Genomic DNA, 13,873 nt, shown 5'->3' with positions numbered 1-13,873 from the left:
TGATTCTCCTGCCTCAGCTTCCCAAGTACCTGGGATTACAGGACTGACTGCCGCCAGGCAATTTACAAGTAATAAATTACAGGCTCATGCCTGTAATCAAGGCGTTTGAGATGTAGCAGGAGGGAGGTCAGGAATTCGAGGCCAGACTAGGTACTAAGTTTGAGGGTAACCTGGGCTACATCTTCTCAAGTGTCAGAGTGGGACACAACTCCCAGACGTTTGATCCCCAGAGGTTCTATATAGTTCGTTTTTAAAATTTGTATGTGTGCCTGCCCATGCACACACACGTGTTTGTGGTGAACGGGGAGGCCTGAGATCTTATCACTTTCCACCTTACCTTGTGAGACAGTCTTTCACAGGGCTTAGAGCTCTATTTCTGCCAGACTGGATGGCCAGCAAACCCTGAGGATCCAACACTCTCAGCTCAGCACTGGGGTCACAGACTTGGATTGCCCCTTCTTTTGGCTATTTACGTAGGTGCTAAGGATTCGCTGAGGTGCCAAGCAAGCCTCAGGCTTGGGCAGCAAGCACTCTGCTCATAGGCCCTAATCTCCTACTGTTTTTATTTTCTATGCACCATGAACCAGATATTGGATTTCCTAGACACCTTCAGCACCCCTGCCCTCTCTGCACTCTGGAAGTTTGCACTCAGCTCAGCCACACCCCCATAGCGTGACATTGGGGCAAATGATACTATTTGTATGAAAAGATAAGTTCAGAGGGACAAAACGCACCTTTTGAAGATTCAATAGGAAACCAATAAATATATGAGCTCACGGGGAAACTGATTAACCACTGCACACAGCTGCTCACTGACGTACGTGTACACTGAGCTGACCCAGAGATCCCCAAGGAGCTCCCGGCTGGCCCCTGTGCACACGCACACTTGGGAGGGCCTCCACTGCTGTGACATAGGTGGCAGTTCCTTGCAAAGTCAGGATGAATGTGCTCTTTCAAATTCCAGCACAGTGATCCAGGATTGAGGACCTTTTCCACGTTTGTAGCCTTCTGACTCTAAATGAAGTATTTTGTGTCAAAACTGTCCAGGGGGGTAGGGACGGTTCACTGGCTATGGAGAGCCTAGAATAGTTTTAGGCTAAGAACTCACGCCTGTCTCTGTTTGTTGTATGAACAATGGAAGACGGAGACGAAATCCCGTGTCCATCCTCTCTCTAGGTACAAGGGAAATGGAGCCAAAGACGCAGGTGGGGACAAAGACAGGCTATGTCACAGAAGCACATAGGACACCCGCACACACTAATCTCATTCTCACTTTGATAGAAGAGTAAGGTGACAACCTTGGTGCAAGCTGAGCGTGGGAAACAGCCAGGACTAGGTTTCTGAAACTTTAATAGGGAGGAATGACCGGCAAACTTGCTAGAACTGGCCAAAAAAAAAAAAAAAAAAAAAAAAAAGCCGGGTGACTGCAAGCAGCGTAGAGCTGAGCGCAAAACCCCGCCTCCTCCTGCGGGCCGCCCAGTGGCGGGCGCAGAAGACACGCCCCCGCCGGGTGCACCCTCTGCACGCGGAGACTGCGCCCAGCGGGAAACTTGCGCTCAGCTCCGCCACACCCCCCCCCCCGCCCCCGTAGTACTACGGCAGGAACGAGTGCACCAGCGCTGCGAAGAGGCGGGGCCGTCGCACGGAGCCCAAATCCGACACAGATGCTGCCAGTGATCTATCCTTTTAGGCCACCCAGGGAGCCTTCAACCTCTTCATATTGTCTAGGGAGCAGAAGTGTGGGTCCTCGGTGTACATTCTGCACAACCCAGTCAGCTGCAAGCCCGCTGAGAGTCGTGGGTGCAAGGTCTGGGCAGGACCTTTGTACACAGAGTAAGACTTTAACTGTAAAGTGAGCAGGCAGGTTCCTCAGTTTCCATGTGCCTCCCGAAAACCTAGGTGATTTTTTTTTTTTTTGTTAATTTCTTTGGGCCTCAAGTCATTTGCATTGGAAATAGCTCCCAACTGCTCCTGTGTCCCTCCTAACGGACTTCAGAGCACACGTTTTCTGAAATGAAAAGTATTAACTAAGGACAACCCCAAGACTAAGGTCTCAGCACCAGAGGCAACAAAGACAGGAGACAGAGGCCAAAGGAGAAGGGGTGGAGGCAAGGTTATTTGTTCAGACAGAAGACTGCCTCTGGATAGAGAGGAGACAGACAAATGTACAAGGGGAAACCCCATGTTAGGTTAGGATGAGGTTTAATGGGGTGTGTTAATTAGGTGAGCCAAAGCGGGCTTTTTTTTTTTTTTTTTTAAGATTTATTTATTATATATAAGTACACCAAAGCTGTCTCCAGACACACCAGAAGAGGGCATCAGATCTCATTACAGATGGTTGTGAGCCACCATGTGGTTGCGGGGAATTGAACTCAGGACCTCTGGAAGAGCAGTCAGCGCTCTTAACCGCTGAGCCATCTCTCCGGCCCCAAAGCAGGTGTTTGATTGCCCCACTTCAATACTTTGATAGCTGGACCTTGGTGGTCAGCCTCAGGAGGAGGGATTGGTCAAATAAGAGAACAGACCTTGGTAGCAAGCTTTAGGAATGTAATCTAATGGTTTTAAAGCAAGACAGAGGGAATGGGGGGAGAAGGGCAAGGCTGACCAGAGCGTGCTTGCTTACCACAGCTGGCCAGAGTTGCCTCCTTTTCATTTCTGGATAAAGTGGACTCCTTACTGTATGTTGCTGGTTCTCTCTCGAAGGAGCCCTTTGCTAGTTTGTTCTCCCCCATCCCCAACCCCAGCAACTTCACTACACTTTGGAATTTACCAAGTCCTTCTTTCCCTCAAGTTTCTCATGTCAAGGGAGAAAAGCCTGGGCTCTAACCTGTCCTGTCCGCCATCACCCCTGCACTCCCAGAGCTGGAGCACCTCCCTTTCCTTCGTGTGGGAAAACCATCTGAGACTGTATTTCCCAGCAGTAGGGTGGAGAGGTCCAATGGCTTGCTTCTGTGCACCTCACAGAACAGGAGGATGGCCCAGACATGCACAGCAAATCTGCCCTCGGGGAGCTCTCGCCCGTGTCTCTAGCTTACTGCTTCTCTCTCCTCCTCACGGGTGGCCCTGCAGTTGCAGACTGTAAGTGTGTCTCTAGTCAGAGACGATCTGGGGCCTAGGGCTGAGCGCCAGAGGAAAGACACAGCTGACTCTGGTTCTGTAACTCTGGGACATTGGCTATCCTTTAACCAATCCAGAGTTTCTGCATTTGTCCTTAGGTCCCAAGACTAGGTAGCCTATTTCTATTGGGTCACAAACCCTGAAGTTCATATCTGGGCTCTCAGGACAGACAGAGCCGAGGTCTTCATTAAAATGCCTCCTCATAGGAACATGGAGCTATGGGTGTGTCATATGAGTACTTGGGAGATAGAGGCAGGAGGATCATAAGTTCAAGGCTAACACAGGCTATGTCAGACCCTGTTCATTAATAACTAAACAAGTACCCAACAAATACTTCTTGGGTGTGAGGCCTGGAGAGGTTAACATTGCCTCGCTCCTTCCTCTCTTGTCTCAGATTGGTGTCTGACAAGAGCAGCTGCCGTGGCTGACGTGACAATTGTTGTTCCCACCTGTAAAGAGAACAACACGTGAAAAGCAGGATTCATTCTTCATACACACAGAATACATATATTCCGACCTGGTTTTCTGAGTGAGGCTTTGGGGTAAGGGACTGAGGTGAGGTATTTGACATCAATGTAGAGACCTGGACTGTGGACTCGAATGTTAGAGTCCCATCCCTACACAAACCACACGGGTAAGGTACATTGGGCTTCATCTCTGGCGCATAAGAAAGCAGGCGTGTTGGTGGGGAGGCAGACTTGTTCTGTCGGTCCTCTCCTTGAACATGTTCATAAGAGATCTCTATCTTCTACTTTCAGCCTCTGACTACCTCTCTTTCTTCTTTTGTTTTTTTAAATTTTTGTTTGTTGGTTTAGGGTTTCTCTGTGTAGCTTTGACTGTCCTGGACTCAATTTGTAGACCAGGTTGGCCTGGAACTCAGAGATTCTCTGCCTCTGCCTCTGCCTCCCATGCGTCACCACACCCAGCTGCTAGGACTAAAGGCATACACCGCCATGCCTGGCAGCTTTGATTCTTACCCTGCTTTAGGTCTCACCATCTTGAGATTAGAGCTATGGATATTGGAGTTTGAAGAAAATGTTCCTCGAGGGTGTGCATTACACACACCTCCAAGATGAGGGTCCCACTCTGAGCAGTGTAGTACAGACATCCACACGGGGCGGGGGGGGGATATCATCAATGTCCTGGAATCCTGAAAGGACGCTACAAGGAGAGCTCGTGACGAGGTTCCTTTTCTGTGGGCGCCTCCTCAAGTCTGGATGAATTTGCCCCTTCAGATTCTAGCCCTGGGCCATTAAGTTGGAATGTTCCACGATTTGGAGGCAATTGCCTAACGTTCTCTTAATGTTAATGCGAATGTTGTCTGCTCCTGAGGAAGTACTGATTGTCTAGGTGTGTTGGAATGCAGCGAGCCTGCAAGCTTGGGGAGCCCCAGGAAAGTTCCAAAACAGGAGTGGCTGGGAGTGAGAGAAAAGAGAAAAAATGCAGAGGAACACAAAGGTGACAGACACTGGGGACCAACCAATTCCTCACAGCTCATCAGAGCCCAGCAATTCGGGAGCAGTTATTCCAAGCCAGGGTAAGGTGAGAACCATCATGATGTAAGGGGTGAGGGTGGAAAGCGGGATTGGTCTTCTGGAATGTTGGTGGGAATGAGGTTCAGGGAAGTGGGTGGGATAGGCCTGCCTCGAGGCAGGGAGGCCCACCGGGCAAGCAAAAGGTTATACCAGATAGAGCCGGCATGGGAGGAGGGACTCCGCCGCCCCCGTGCGACCATAGGCTCTGCACTCAGGTCGTCTGGTGCGCTCTGCACTCACTACCCAGGGCCAGGTGCGGATGACTCAGCCAAAGAGGACACCAGTGCTGAGTGCACCAGGCCGCTGTGATACCTGGAAAGGAGCGGCACTGCTCCAGGCTCTAAGCTGTCCTCTGGTGATCACCAGCACCTCCGCTTGGACCTCCATCTCTACTTAGACTTCCATCCCGCTTACACCTCTATCCCTGCTTAGACCTCCATCTTCCTATAGTCTGGGAAAAGATCCACTGGGCCGCTGGAAAGTGACCCCTGGAATGGGTCTTAGGATTCCCAGTTCCCAGAGACAACACTGAATGTGCGTGGGTGTGAGGAGGGTCGATCTTGGGTTATGAGCTCAGTCAACTCCGTTCGTCCACTGACTTCCTTCTAGCTGAGTTCCTGATAGCAAGCATGTCCACCCCGAATGTTCCTCCCGGGTCACACTTCAGACTTGAGGCTCAAGCTACCCCATCTAACATCACTCAGCTGGTCGGGGGTGTCTACCCGGACCCAGGGCTCCGTGTGTGTGTGTGTGTGTGTGTGTGTCTGGGAGTCTCAGTGAAGGTGGAGGGCAGAGAGCCGAGGACCTCAGGTCCTGACTTCAGTTGCTGCCATCATGGGCTTACCTAGGGACTTTCCTTTGTGTGGTAAACCTGAAGGGCACTTGCCCTTCTCAGATGAGGGGGCATAAGAATGGGCCTCTCCCCCTTTTCCTCAAGTCAGGCAGAAGCTCTTGGGGCCGGAGGTGCCCTGGGAAGTTAATGACTGCGTGCTCTGTCTCCCTTGTTTCCAACTCTCCTCTATTCTTTTCCTCACTGACTCCTGCAGTTGCACAGTGGCTGGTGCCCCTTGTGCAGGAATCTTAGTGGGTAAGGGCTGAGTCAGGGCAGGGGACCCATAAATTATCAGGCAGGCGCCAGGTTGACGTCCACTTCCTGTTTCCCTTTCTCTTCTCTCGGCAATTGACTGGGGGTCAGAGCAGGGAGAACTACAAGGTGTTTGATTCTTTATCCTTAGAACTGGGACACTGAGGCCCACCTAGAGTGTCCCGATGCTGGGAAACTGCCCAAAGTGCTTGCTACTGACTTGATTCGCTAAGTCCTTCGGCGGGGCTCGTCTGCACTTTTCTAGTAGTTTCCCAAACCCTCTGCTGATGGAGCATGGCTTACTGTGGGTGGGAGGCAGAGCTGCTTCCGGGCCTTCTGTCCAGCACTGCAGCTACAAAGTGTCATTAAGCAGGTGCAGCTGCCCATGTGAGATGGGGCAGCGTTCCCCACAACGTCATGATATCTACAAGTCCTCTGATATCTAAAAGTTGGACATGTTTTTCATACAGCGCTCACCTATTTGCTTGCCGGCTTCCCTCCCAGTTGCTGTGATTAAATATCGGATAGAAGCAACTTGAGGGAGAAAGAACATGATTCAGTTCACAGTTCCAGCTCAATGGGGCGGGCCGGCCTCAGAAGCTTGGGGGAACTGGTTATATCACATCCATGCTTAGGAATGAGAGTGACGATACACTCACTAATGGTTTCTCCAGTGTTCAGCTCACCTTCTTTTAAAATGTTTTAAATATGGACCAGGCAGTGGTGGCACACGCCTTTAATCCCACACGGGAGGCAGAGGCAAGTAGATTTCTGTGAGTTCAAGGCCAGCCTAGTCTACACTGTGAGTTCCAGGACAGTTGGGGCTGTTACACAGAGAGAACACCTGCTTTGAAAAACAAACAAACAAACAAACAAATTTAAAATAAAATCTAGGGCCCAAGTCAAGTTGGGACAACCTAATCTATACAATGCTTCTTTTGGGACTCTTTCCCAGGTGATTCTAGATAGTATTAAGTTGACAATTAAAATTGGCAGTCAGATGCACAAGAAACAGTTTGCTTTTGTTGGTAGCTGCTGGGAGAGAGAAATCAGTCTTCTCTGAAGGAGTGACACACGATATCCCATACTCAGCCTCCTAAGTGCTGGGATGAAAGGCATGTGCCACCACTGCTGACTTGATTTTTTAAAAATCTATTTGATATGTGAGTTCTCTGCTGCATGTACATCCTTTTATAGATGGTCTTGAGCTGCTATGTGGGTGTTGGGAATTAAACTCAGGACCACTAGAAGAGCAGCCAGTGCTCTTAACTGCGGAACCATCTTCCCAGCCCCAGGTTTTTTTTGTTTTTTGTTTTTTTAAGAGAAAGAAAGAACATGAATTTGGGTGGATTGCAGAGAGTGGTCTGGGAAGATCTGGGGTAGGAGAAAAAAAATAGGATCAAAAATATTGTATGAAATTCTCAGAGAATAAAACAAAACCAAAAAAACAAAACAAAAACAAAAACAAAAACTCTATCATATGCCATATTCCTTTTCCTGTGAAATATGTGTGTACACTGTAGCTGTCTTCAGACACACCAGAAGGGCATCAGATCCCATTACAGATGGTTGTGAGCCACCATGTGGTTGCTGGGATTTGAACTCAGAACCTTTGGAAGAGCAGACAGTGCTCTTAACCTCTGAGGCATTCCTCCAGCCCCTCCTGTGAAATATGTAAATAAATAATAAATAAATACATAAATAAATAAAAAGTTGTGTAGACTATTTAGGCTCCAGCTACCTCCTGGTATGTGAAAATGACACTTGGCATGGGACTCGGTTTCAGTTGTGTTGTAAGGGATTCAAGCTGAAGGAAATTGAGGTGAGGGCAGTGAGGACAGGAGTCTGGGTCCACGTCGGGAGCCATCTTGCCGCTTCTCTGAAGCAGAGAGAAAAAAAAGAGAAGAGAAAAAGTCTGCCTGTCAGGCAGAGTCAAGGCTGGGTAAGGCCTGCTGGCAGGTTTCCCAGTCTGCTGAGGCCTGGGATGATAAGGGGAGGTGCACCTGAGGTTCAAGGCTAGGGGCCGAAGATTCTGTTGACCTTGAGGAAGGAACAGAGGGGTTTGGGGGATGGGAATAAATGTCTTTTGTACGCTTTAGCAAAACTGTGCTAGGTTGTGGCTTTGCTTTCCACCGTGCTGTAGTATAAGAAGGCTATGAGAAATCCACCCTCTGCTGGCACGGTGTAAACCCACAGCCCTCCCATACCTCTCTCTAGCATTTTTTCTTTCTTTCCTGTAGTCATCCTCACTCCCCCCCTCAGAGGACATCATACCGGCTGGACTGGTACAGGTGCTCAGTGTTCTGTAATCTCTTCCGACTTTAGCTCTTTGTGAGTCGTGGCAAGGATTTCTTCTGTTCTCAACAGATGATTCCGCTAGCTCGCACATCAGTGTCATGGTATATACCTAGCAGCCGCTTATGCTCCACCGACTGTTTACTTTGCCCAAGTCTGAGGCTCTTGTTGGTGAGAGGAGTGTGGCGCTTACTGAAGACAGAGAGTTACAGGACAAGAAATCTTGCTTTAAAAAAAAAAAAAAAAGAGGAGGGCTGGAGAGATGGCTCAGTGGTTAGAGCACTGACTGCTCTTCCAGAGGTCCTGAGTTCAATTCCCAGCAACCACATGGTGGCTCACAACCATCTGTAACGAGATCCGGTGCCCTCTTCTGGTGTGTCTGAAGACAGTGACAGTGTACTCGTCATATATAAAATGAATAAATAAAGTCTTTAAAAAATTAATTTAAAAAAAGGAGAGATGGAGAAAGAGGAGAACAGGGAAGAGGGGGAAGAATGAAAAGCAGCGGTGAGGCATGATGGTGCACACCTACGACCCTAAGTATCCTGGAGGCTGAGGCAGGAGGATTCCAAGTTCAAGGTAGGTGTGGGCTGATGAGCAAGACCAAGCCGAAACGGAACCCAAACTGTACACAGAGAATGGCTTCCATCGAGAGTACAGAGGCTAGCCTGGAGTCAGAGCCCCTTCCTTGCACAGACACCTGAGCCGGACTCCCAAGGAGGCACAGTGGAGCAAAGGGCTGGCGTTAAGGGACAGCTTGCTGCATCCTGGAAACAGAGGGCCAGCCTGTGTCTGGTGTAAGGGGGAGGAGCTTGTGTTCCTCTGAGGGAGGGGTGGACAGAGATCCCAGGCCTCACTCAACCACGGTTCCCATTCTGGCTACATCACTACAGAGAAAGTTCTGAAGCAGCCTCTCACTCCTGCCACTATTCTGATTTCTTAGAGCTGAGATAGATCCCGAAATCAACCTCCTCAGAGCTGAGGTAGATCCGGAAATCAACCCTCTCAGGACAGCAGGTGCAGCAGGTTGGTCTCATGGACCTAGGACACCTGCATTTATTTTAATTAATTAATGGGTTAAATTAATTATTCACAGTGCTGGGATCATGCCCCTGGCCTTGCTAGGGAAGCCCTTTACCACGGAGCAGCACACATCTAGGCCAGGAAATTCTCCTCAATGAGTCCTTCAGGTTACAACTCCTGGAAGCATCACACAGAACCGCTTGGGAAAAGACGTTTTCTCTCTGGTCTCAAGCTCAGACAACATTTCTTTTTTATAATAATAATAACCATTATAATTACAGTCATTGTTATTATTTTAACTGTTGTGTGAGTGGTGTGTGCTTGTTAGTGTAGGTGTTTGTATGTTTAATGTAGGTAGGTAGGTCTAGTCATCAGGTGTCTTTTCTGGACCATTCTCCACCTGTATTTGTAGAGACAGGGTCTCTCTCTGAGCCTGAAAGTTACTGATTAGGCTGGGTTAGCTAGCCAACGAGCTTCAAGGATCCACCTGTCCCCATCAACCCTCTGTGGGGTCATAGGCACATGCCACTTTGCCCAGCTTCTTACATGGGTGTTAGGAATCCAAATCAGGGGCTGGAGAGATTTCTCAGTGGTTAAAGCACTGACTGCTCTTCCAGAGGTCCTGAGTTCAAATCCCAGCAACCACATGGTGGTTCACAACCATCTGCAATGGGATCCAATGCCCTCTTCTGGTGTGTCTGCGGATAGCTAGAATGTACTCATATAAAAATAAATAAGTAAATCTTAAAAAAAAAAAAAGGAATCCAATCAGGTCCACATGCTTTTGAGTCATGGCCTTTACTGACTGAGTCACCTCTTTGACCCCATTACTATTAATTGTAAGTTAACCTACATAGTAATACCTACATTATAGTGTTTTCACGTCTATTTCTCATTGTATTTGTTTAAATCCATTCTCTCTTGTGTGCTCACCCTTCTATGCTCAGCGCTCCACTCCTGAGGACATTTTTGTTTTTTTGGGTTTGGCTATTTTCACAGAAGGCATTTGGAACTACTCCCCAACCACGTGGCTGCCAGTACTGTGACGAGGAGACCATGGAGTTACATGGTCGAGGTAACCAGGTACCCAATATGGCATGCTATGAATTGTGTTTGGTCCTGTTGTCATGGAAACCAACTCAGGCAGCTACACACTCCTATTGGTCCTGCATGCTTGTCCAGTGTGGGTGGCCCACCACCATCTCCCTGCAAAAGAATCTGGGGTAAAGCCTTGTGGGCCCTGGCCAAGGGCATGTTGTTTTCTGTCTTGGTCTAGATGCTGTGGTGCCAGGATTTCAAACGTAACCAGCCACTGCTCTGTGGTAACTGTGTTTTGTAGAAGTACAGCTGCCAAGCCTCTAAGGGGATAGGAACACAGTGTCTTCACTGGGCCTGACAAAGCAATCGTTTAACATGCAGCCTTTTCCTTTTCAAGTCATGTGTGGGAGGGCACACTCTATTAACCCCTTCCCTGTCCCTGAGCCCTCTCTTCCATGGGGCTGTGCAGAACAGGGCAACTGTAGACCCTGTTGTTGAGTAAGATTACAGTAAATCGAATGCTTCTGATGCGGGTGTTTTTGGAATGGCTTGCTTACTTCCGGAAGCTTTGGTACAGCATTGTGAAATGCCCTGGTGATGTTGTGAGGAAAATGAGCTGTGGATCCAGACTGCCTAGCTAGACCTGCTCCCCCATTAGGATGTCAGTGTCGTAGGATGATATATGGGCAATCCCATGTCTCATCTTGGGAAGCACGCAGGATCCCTCCATAGGGATGCCATGAACCTGAATGTGTCTAGGGCAGTCCCTGCCACATAATCAGGGGATCGGGACTGTTTCCCTCCCATCTAGCCATGGTGTGTGGCAGTCAGCAGGTGATCCATAAACGCTCTCTAAGTTAAATGAGCACGTATAGGACACTGCCTGCCATTCGAGTACTAACCAGGTACAACCCTGCTCAGCTTCCAAGAGGAGAGGATATATAAATATAACACAGACCCTTTTCCAGAAGTCTTCAAGTCTACTGTTCATCTGGAACAGCCCAGTCCTAACGGATGAGGACAAGGGGCTGCGAGGTCAAAGAGATGTAAACAAATCTAGAATTAATGAATGACAATTACTGGGGGATTTGTTAATCGAAGTGTGGTCCCAGGCATCAGCATGTCCAATCTGGTACGCCACAATTTGACTCAGAAAGGGCTTTATGGGCTAGAACAAAAGTGACTTGACACTAATGGAATGTAGCCGGCTTATCTTAAGATGACCGTGGGGAGTCAGATGCATCCCACCAGCCTGAGTCTGACTGGAAAGCCTCATAAATGACTCCACCTATCAATTCATGGTTTGCTAAGAAATTGTGCCGGGGCCATTAACTCGGGTTACCCTGGGATAATCACGGGGATAATCAAGATGGCCTCAGTTGTGTCAAGCTGCGCCCACACAGTGTTATTCAGGGATCAATCACCACTTCAGAGCGTTGCTGCTGAACTGGAACAGATAGCTACAAATTGAACATCTCCACCGTGCGATGGCCCCATTCCCTCACTGACTCTAGGATTGTCTGTGTGGGACAAGTTAAGACGGATGTGTGGAACTCTTGGGAGAAGCCAGGAGGGCAGAAGACACCCCTACTTGTTGGAAGACCTGCTATTAAAGGTTGAAGTCCACCGTGTCCGGATAGCTTCTGAGCATGGCACAAAGTGGAGGACTCCCTTTCTCTCCGGGGTTTCCTCTTCTCTGCCTGACCCTATCTGGAGAGCATGACCCTCCACATCCTCTCCCCCTGGAAAGTCGAGTAGCTGTGGCCAAGGTTCGACTTCCATTTCTCCCATTAAGAACCTGCTGGCAAGCACTTGGAGTTCCTCTTCATGTAAATGAAGCATTCCCAGATTTCCTACCACAGCCAATGATGTACTCTCACCCTGAAAACTCCTACCCTCTCCCCATAGTTCTTCGTATTACCCTTGTTAACCTCTAATTAAAAGAGGAAGCGGGCTGGGGATTTAGCTCAGTGGTAGAGCACTTGCCTAGCAAGCACAAGGCCCTGGGTTCGGTCCCCAGCTCCGAAAAAAAAAGAAAAAAAAAAAAACCCAAAACAACAATAAAAGAGGAAGCGGTTTCACCGAATGTCGTCTTCGAAGAGAGCTGTTTCACTGAATATTGTCTAAAAGAGCTGTAACACTGAAATCCTCCGAGAAGTCCAGCCCCCAACTCATAGCTGGACTGAGATCCTGCTGACCCGCCCATTCCGACCCGCCCATTCCGACCCGCCCATTCCGACCCGCCCATTCCGACCCGCCCATTCTGGGCTCCACTTCATTCCCCCCACCCCCGACCCCGAGTGTGCAGTGGTGCCTGGACACCTCGAGGAAGGAAGCAGAACTCAGAACCACACCACTCACACACTCTTTATTACACTTAGTGAGAGTGTGTGCACACACACACATACATGTGCATATGGCATGAGACATGTATGCAGGTCAGAAAACATTTTTGTGAGTTAGTTCTCTCCCACCAATGGCCCAGTCTGGCTGGAGGGTACCTTCATCCACTGAGCCATTTTTAAGGGCCCTACTTGTTCGCATGACCACGTCTTGCCCACAGCAGGGAAACCATCGGTGGATGAGACAGAGAAGCAGGAAGTTAAGTCTTCTGAAGTGTTGACATGACGCCCTATCCAACCGTACAATCCAGAGTGGGTGGAAACGAGAGAAACCAGTCAGACTCTCTTTTCTTAGGAGTGTAAATTCAAGATGTACGTGGAACATCTATAAAAGGCCACCAGAGCTTGTGTTGACTAGAGTGGCATTGTGTGACTGTAAAGGATGGCGGCCGCAGTAACTGATTGCCAAGCCTGGACTTGTGTTTCTGTGAGAACGCCGTATAATCTTACTTTTCAAGGGACCCAGGGTGGCTGGGCATCTTCTGAGAAGGGTACCCACTGTACTGTGTGAATTCTAGAAGCAAGCCCTATCCCATTTGGGATTCCTTGGGCACAAGCTGCAGGGGTGAGGTCTAGGTAAATTAGGCAAGACAACTTCATCAAACAGGATATCGGGATCCATAGAGCTAACAGGAATGGTGGGAAACAGCTTAGAAAAGCAACAGGCCCAGGGGTGAGTTCACACCTGATCCCAGAGTCACTGTCTGGGGGTCATGGTTAGGTCTGTTTTTTCTGCCAGTTAAAGAATGAGAAGGCTGGGAAAATCTTGAGGTAGCAGTGGAGAAAATCTCAGACACAGCAGACAGAATTAGCCAGTGAAGAAATATTTTATTAAAGGCACAATCAGGAACTCCTGGAAAGAAGCTATGTCTGAAAACACCGATTGTCTGGTTAAACTACGGGGATGTGGGGATGTTGGGATGGTGCAGGCCCAGAACCCCATTTCCTTATTTTGGGTTAGTTTCAGTCCTACAGTAGCCATGGCATGCCCACGTATGTGTCAGTGCTAACATGTATCAGTCAGTCCTGTGACTGACAGATAAAAACCTTGTGGGATCAAGTATTAATTTCACAGCCCCTTACTTCTACCGAGCAAAGACCTAAGAGTGTCATCAGACAGCATCTGAGGCCCAGGGGAGCAATTCCCCATCTTGCTGCACTTGCTTCTCTAAATAACTCATAAATGTACTTTAAAATGACCTTAACTTAGAACTCTCTCTTTTTACTTCTTTTTTTGTTTTTGTCTTGTTTTGAATGGTGCCTAACATTCTTTTTTTTAAAGAAAGATTTATTTAGTTTATTTATATTGAGTACACCATAGCTGTCTTCAGCACACCAGAAGAGGGCATCGATCTCATTTCTCATTACAGATGGTTGTG

The sequence above is a fragment of the Rattus norvegicus genome, chromosome 19 (assembly GCF_021556685.1).
Source record: "Rattus norvegicus strain SHRSP/BbbUtx chromosome 19, alternate assembly SHRSP_T2T, whole genome shotgun sequence".
NCBI lineage: Eukaryota > Metazoa > Chordata > Mammalia > Rodentia > Muridae > Rattus > Rattus norvegicus.
Note: the sequence above shows the minus strand (reverse complement) of the source record.